We start from the raw sequence: 7,824 nt of genomic DNA on the forward strand, positions 1-7,824 counted from the left end.
TAATTAGAGCATTTGATATTGAATTATTATTGTTGTTGTTCTTTGAGTAATTAATGTTAAATTATTATTATTGTTATTGTTATTAGAATATTAGATGTTAATTTTTTTTCACCATTATTAATAGGTGAGGTCGAAAAGGATATTGAAACTGTCTTTTTTAAAATAAGTCTTGGGAATTAAAGAAACTAAAATTACTTGTTTATTCAGATGATAATGCACGGACTAAAAATGTTAATTGACTAACTTTTAATAAGAAGACAGTTTGTACAAGTCAAATTAGAGAAAGGGATAGTTTTTTTCCTCCAAGCATACCTTCAAAAAGGTAGTAAAAGTATACACTATCTAAGACGAGAGATCAATTGTATAGAAGAAGAATGATAATACGAGGGCAAAGGCATTTTGCAAGTCATTTAAAAAAAATTAATTTTGAGTTAATTTTATAACTATCAATATAATTTTTTTCATACTAATATCTAATTATATTTTTATATACATAGAGAAAAAAAATATTATTTTTAAATAACAAGTATAAAAATTAATTATTTCTATCTGTGCAACAGACTTAACACCTAATCAAAAGTATACAAGTTAAATCATTTCAAATTTTTATAATAAATATTAAAATTAATTATTAGTAATAAATCAAACTCTTTCACATGAAAATAATAACTAAAAATCTTATTATTTGATTTTTTATCCACGAAGATCCTGGTCTTCTTAGCCAACGAAGACTTTTGTGCCCTACAATTTTTTTGTAAAAGTAGTTTGATTCTATAAATTTTTTGTACTATAATCTATAATATCAAAACAAAACTAACATAATTTTAAAAGATTTATATTCTCATAATATAATTACGGATAAAAATATTAGTATGCATCTATTAACAAGGTGCAAGTTGGCAAATCAAGACGTTTAATTAACCCTGTCATTAATTTAAATTGTGATGCCTTAGGCTTACAATTAATTTACAATTTCAACATATTGACAATTCACTTATGGACATCACTGATCCATCAAAAAGGTTTAAACTTCACATTGTAAGGGTACCAATATATTTAAGGGGCTAGTATTAAAACTGTTATTGTTTTTTTGTTTTCCAAAGTTATTAATTTATTGCAATGAGAATTGAATGAAATCAATACAACTGTGACCAAGTGCCAGATAAAGCATAAGACTTAGGGTGTGTATGGTTCAAGTATTACTTTGTTACAAAGATTTCATTTTTATGAAAATTAAAGATACCCAAGGACAAAGTAGGAATTAAAATGATGGTATTTTAATTTCCTGAAATCAAACTTACTTAGGAATAACTTTTCAAACTTTGAATCAAACATAGGAATATAATATTTCCATCTTAAAATTTCTAGAAATTATTTATAATTCCTCTATTCCGAGGGTTACCTGAAACTGTAGGTCGATCTCGGATGAGATCTTCTGTGCTGGTCGGTGCCGACGAGTTCGGCCGGTGAGTGGCGGCCGGAGTTGTGGTGTCCGACTTGTTGGACTGATTGCACTGCTGATCCTTGGTCACCGGAGGGTGGGGGTACCTGCAAGAGACTCCGATGCTTAAGTTAGCATGGGTATTAAACAGGTTTTTTGTAGAATCAGAGTATGAGTTATACCTGGGTGCTCCAGTGTATTTATAATGGTGAGAAGTGACCTTCTTAGATAAGATAAGTTAGTTATCTTATCTTATCTTATCTTATCTTTGGATGAGGTCAGCTTATCTTCAACGGAACCGTCCCTTATCTCTATAGGCCTGGGCGGCCTTTGGATTTGGGTCGTATTCTTTGAGTTGGGCCCTTTTTGGGCTTTCCTGTTGATTTGGCCGACCTCTTTTGTAAAGAGGTCGGATAGTCTGACCTGAAGAGGTCGGTCGCTTTGTCTCCGATCATCCCAGGTCGGATAGCTCGACCCAGGGTATGAACAGTGCCCCTGCTTGAGCTCGGTCTTTTTGTTGAGGTCGAGTCCTTGACTTCGGTCCTTCTCTAGTGAAGCCGAACTCAAGCATTTTGTCGATTCCTTTCTTTGTAGAGTCTTTTTGAATGTGGAACGTTTTCCTTTAAAAGCGCGCGCTTTTATATCAGCGCTTTGGGAACGTGCGAGAGTTTAATACCCTCATTAATTGACTTCAAATGCCCCGTTTCCTTTGGTTTTTGTTTTGAATTTTGCCATCAGAAACGGTTTCTCTTCTTCGTTTTTCTTCGTAACCTCTCCCTCTGCTATCTCATTTTCTGTTTTTCCCTGGAGTTTCACAGTTTCTTCCTGCGACGCCTGCTCTACTACCGCTTTCTGTGGAAAAAGGAGTGATTCTGGATTTCTCCCTTCGTCTTCTTCCGGCGAATTTTTTCCGTTCGAGGGGTGGCTCTGTCGCTTCTTGCTCTTCAGCTTTCTTTCGAGGTTTTCTTCTATTTTCCAGGTTCAATTTTTTCCTCCTCTGTCATTTTTATGTCTGATTTTGAGAAAGTTTGATTTTTGTTTGGAGAAAGTTTGGATCTTGCTTCTTTTACTGCACCTAATTGTTGCGTGTTCTGGAGTTTCTTCGTCTTTTGTATGAATTTCTTCGCCTTTCTTGTTGCTTGATGCTTTTTAGGGTTTTTGCATATTGTCGCCGTTTCTGCTTGTGCTTCTGATGATGGTTTTTGTTTGGTTCACCAAAAGTTGTGTCTTTGATGATTCTCTGCTTTGGCTATACTTTTTGCTGATAGACTGTAGAAAGATAGTGGCTTAAATGACCTTTTTAGAAGTTTTTACTTTCCTTGTTTTATTTGAAACCTTCTTTTCTTGTTTGATGAATGTCGGGACGTAAGCCGTAGAAACTTCCTGAAACCTTGCTTTGTTACTGCCTCCAAAGGATGCCCTAGGGCTTTGGCTTGAGTCTTGGGGTTTTTCTTTTCTGTTTGTTCGCCTGTATCATATTAGTCGAGTTGTTTTGCCCCTCATCCGAGATGTTTTTTAGTAATCCAATCTTCTTTTCTTATTTGTAGGATTAGTCGGCCTCATGTCTTCTCGCAATAACATTGTAGAGGTATTTTCCAAAGTTTCCGAGGGGATGTCTGATTGGCTGGACTCCCTTGTCTTAATGTGTGTCTCTGTCATGGATGCTGAATTTTGTGTAGAGCTGAGAAAACGTCATAGGATTTGTGGTAGCGGTGCCCAGGAGAGGGATTATGAGCTTGTTGCTCCTGACTCTGATGAGAGGGTTTGTTTTCCTACTTCTGTCGAGGGGGAACGTCCCTTCTTCTATGCTTATGAATATTTCTTCAGCCAGTTAGACATTACTTTTCCTTTTTCTGCTTTCGAGGCCAACCTGTTGTGGTCGTGTAATATTGCCCCATCCCAGCTTCACCCGAATTCCTGGGGTTTTATCAAGATCTTTCAGCTGCTTTGCCGAGAGTTAGGCGTAACACCTTCTCAGACTCTTTTCCTTTATCTTTTTGTCTCTGCCAAGCCTGGTGGTTCCTCCAAAAAGAAAGCTTCCTGAGTTTCTTTCAGGTCGGCCCAAGGGCATAAAGTTTTCGCCATGTACAATGAGTCTTTTAAAGATTTTAAGAATTATTTCTTCCGAGTCCGTGCTGTTGAGGGGGTCCGCCCCTTTTTCCTTGATGAAAATGATGAGCCTGCTTTCCCTCTAGAGTGGCAGAAGGATGTGAGAGTGTCTCGTTATACATGGGAGATGCTTGACGAGGTTGAGCATGCTTTTGTTGTTGTTCTTGAGGATTTATGGGGGGAGCCACCCCATCTTGATACAAAAAGATTTTTGAATGACCTGTCCTTGGTTCGGACTGTTTTGGGTACTTGTCTGACTTGTTTCTATACTTGTTTCTTAGTTTTGTTTCTTCTTCTTGTGATTGTAACCCTTTACTGTGGCTGATTCTGTATTTGCAAATATGTCAAAAAAAAAAGATTCCATGAAGGCCTTCAAAAAGGCAAAGAAGGCAACTACTGCTCAAAACATCTCGGCCAAGGCGGCCGAAGATGGATTTTCTCAAGTGCAAGTGAAGCCGCCCGTGCCGAGTTCTCTTGGGTTGAGGAAGGTGATCCCCACTCCTCGGGTTCGTCTGGCTGAGCCTCCTCAGTCTTCTGCCGCTGCTTCTGGTGCTCCTCCTAACAAGAAGCAAAAAACAATTGAGCCTTTCAACCTTGATGCCCCTGATTTTGATGCGATCGAGTTCGTAGATCAGCAAATCGGTCCCTTTGGTGCCCTTCCTATGAATGATGTGTCGCTCCTTCGCCATCTGGACTTTATAACTCGAAGCAGTGTTAGAATGGCATATATGGGGGCTGCCTTATACCGGACTGCTCAAAATCTTCCTCTCCATGTCACCAAAGCCTTTATGGAGGAGGCTAAACAGGAGTTTGATCGGATGAAGGGCCTGAAGGAGGAGCTTGAAGTAAAGGTAGCCAAGCTGGAGAAGGATATGGAGAACGAGAAGGCGAGTTCCCTTTCTCTGGCAGCTTCTGTGAGGCTGGCCGAGGACACGGCTCTGAGGCATAAAGACAGCTACGTCACATCCTATTGGGAGGGAATCCGTCTGAAGGAGAAGTTGGAGAACGCCCGAGCTGATTACTCCGAGCTCCAGGGTCATCTTGTTGGCAGCGTAACTGCTGCCTATGAGAACCTGAAAGAGCAGGTTCAGATTATTGCTCCCGAGGCCGATCTGACTCTCTTCAGCCTGGATAATGTTGTGAGGGATGGTAAGATTGTCCCTGATGACCAGAATGATGATGATGTTGAACCTCCCCCTATGTCTTTTGCCAAAGTGTCGACCTCTTCAGTTTCTCTGGTTGTGTCTGATCCGGATTTCCAGATTCTAAACCGGGATGATGGAACCATGGATGTTGTGCCTATTCAGACTCACCCTCCTTCTCCTTGTACTGATGCTGCCGAGAATGCTCCCGATCTTTGCTGATTTCTCTTTGGATATTTATGTAGTTGGCCTGGCTTGTGGGCTTTTAAACTCTTTATTTGTAGTTTGAATATTTTGCTGACTGTCGATATTCCTTTTGGTTGCTTGTTTAGCAACTTTTATTTTAAAAAACAACAAGTAGCTTTCAAGCTTGGGGCCTGACCCTAAAGCTTTATAATATTGTATTTTATATCCTGCTTGTTTGCGCTTGTCTTAGCACTTGTTACTTGTAGGTTGGATCCTTTGAGGTCGTGGATGTGTGGGTCTAACTTGTTTCTCGGTTTTCTCGCTTTTGCTTGTATTTCTAGTGATCCATAACCGATTTCTTTACGTTGGTCCTCTTTCCAATTACTTTTGCAGTCCTCTTTCTTGGACCTTTGCTAGGTCTCTTTTTATAACTTTGTTTGTAGGAGGTCGACTTCTTTATGTCATCTTCTTCTAAGTTATTTTTGTAATCCTCTTTCTTGGACCTTTGTCAGGTCTCTTTTAGGGATTACTTTTATAACTTGTCCATTGTAGGAGACCGACTTCTTTATGTCGATCTCTTCTAAGTTATTTCGTAATCCTCTTTCTTGGACCTTTGTCAGGTCTCTTTCAGGGATTACTTTTATAACTTGTTTTTGTAGGAAACCGACTTCGTTAGTCGATCTCTTCTAAGTTATTTCGTAATCCTCTTTCTTGGACCTTTGTCAGGTCTCTTTCAGGGATTACTTTTATAACTTGTTTTTATAGGAGACCGACTTCGTCAGGTTGATTTCTTCTAAGTTATTTCGTAATCCTCTTTCTTGGACCTTTGTCAGGTCTCTTTCAGGGATTACTTTTATAACTTGTTTTTGTAGGAGACCGACTTCGTTAGGTCGATCTCTTCTAAGTTATTTCATAATCCTCTTTCTTGGACCTTTGTCAGGTCTCTTTCAGGGATTACTTTTATAACTTGTTTTTGTAGGAGACCGACTTCGTTAGGTTGATATCTTCTAAGTTATAGCAATTCTTCTTTTATAGGGTTGGCCAGACCTCTTTCCAGGGATTTGCTGATAACTTGGTTTGACTTGGTCCGACTTCTCAACGTCGGCCAGTCTTTAAGTTATTATTTAGTAATCCATAAGATCTCGTCAGGTTCTTTTTTTCGGATCACTTTCGATAACTTCTTGCATTATTATGTGTTCATCTTTACCAATTTGTAGAAGGTGGTTTCTGTCGACCTTTAGATGAATCGTGTTTTCATCTTTATTGGTCTTTTATCGTGATCATGCAGTGAATCTGTTTTTCACTTTCTGCCGATCTGTTGCTTTATAATCGGACGATGAATGCTTCAGATTAATGCGTCTTGAGAATTTGTAGAATATCTAAAATATTTTTTATTCAAAAGAAAGCGCAAATATATACATGTTGGAGTTTTTCATCCTTTTAAGTCGGATAATATCTGGATCTCAACTTGGTGCCTCATTAAAAAACCTTTTCAGGAAAAAGAGTGTATCCTATGATGAGATCTTTTACCTTTTCTAGCTATAGTACCTTCTTAGGTTGCAGGCGTGCCACGATCTGGGAAGCTCTTGTCCATCGAGTTCGGACAGTCTGTAGTAGCCCTTCCCAAGTACTTCTATGACTCGGTAGGGTCCTTTCCAGTTTGCTGCCAACTTTCCTTCTCCGGGTCGAGTTGTTCCAATATCATTTTGGATTAGGATGAGATCATTCTCCGCAAAACCTCTTTGCACTACCTTTTGATTATATCTTGAAGCCATTCGGCGCTTTAGCGCTTCTTCCCTGATCCGAGCTCTTTCTTGGATTTCCGGAAGTAGGTCGAGTTCTTCTCTTTGAAGTTGCGAGTTAGCTTCTTCATTGTAGTGGACTACTCTAGGCGACCCTTCCTCGACCTCTACTGGGATTATTGCCTCCACTCCGTACGCTAATCGGAACGGTGATTCGTTTGTGGTGGAATGTGGCGTGGTTCGATATGCCCATAGGACCTGTGGAAGTTCTTCAGCCCAAGCTCCCTTCGCATCTTGCAGTCTCCATTTCAACCCAGCCAATATGACTTTGTTAGCAACTTCAGCTTGCCCATTGGCTTGAGGATGTTTGACGGAGGTGAACTGGTGCTTTATGTTCAAGTCGGCTACTAATTTCCTGAAGCCTGCATCTGTGAATTGAGTGCCATTGTTTGTGGTGATGGAGTATGGAACCCCGAACCTTGTGACAATGTTCCTATATAGGAATTTCCGGCTTCTTTGAGCAGTGGTGTTGGCTAGGGGCTCTGCCTCAATCTACTTTGTAAAATAGTCTACTCCGACTATGAGGAATTTGACTTGTCCTGATCCCTGGGGAAAGGGTCCGAGAAGATCGAGTCCCCATTTTGCAAATGGCCAAGGCGAAGTTACGCTGATGAGTTCTTCTGGCGGGGCGATATAAAAGTTGGCATGTTTCTGGCATGGGGGACATGTCTTTACAAATTCCGTAGCTTCCTTTTGTAGAGTTGGCCAATAAAATCCCGCCCGAAGTACCTTTTTGGTGAGAGCTTGTGCCCCGAGATGATTGCCACAAATACCGCTGTGTACTTCCTCTAAAACTTCCCTTGTGTTAGAGGTCGGCACACATTTTAACAATGGTATTGAAATCCCTCTTTTGTATAGGGTGTTGTTTATGATGGTGTAGTACTGAGCCTCCCGTTTTAACCTCTTTGCTTCCTTCTCATTTGTGGGGAGTGTTTCTTTTTTGAGGTAATTAATTATGGGGGTCATCCATCCTTGATCCTGACTTGTTATAGCTAGGACTTTTTCTGCTTCCGAGATTGACGGGTTCTGTAGTATTTCTTGAATGAGGCTTCTATTGTTGCCCCCTGGTTTGGTGCTGGCTAGCTTTGAGAGTGCATCAGCTCGGGCATTTTGTTCGCGGGGTATGTGGCAGATCTTATATTCC

Source organism: Arachis ipaensis, chromosome B07, assembly GCF_000816755.2.
Source record: "Arachis ipaensis cultivar K30076 chromosome B07, Araip1.1, whole genome shotgun sequence".
Taxonomy (NCBI): domain Eukaryota; kingdom Viridiplantae; phylum Streptophyta; class Magnoliopsida; order Fabales; family Fabaceae; genus Arachis; species Arachis ipaensis.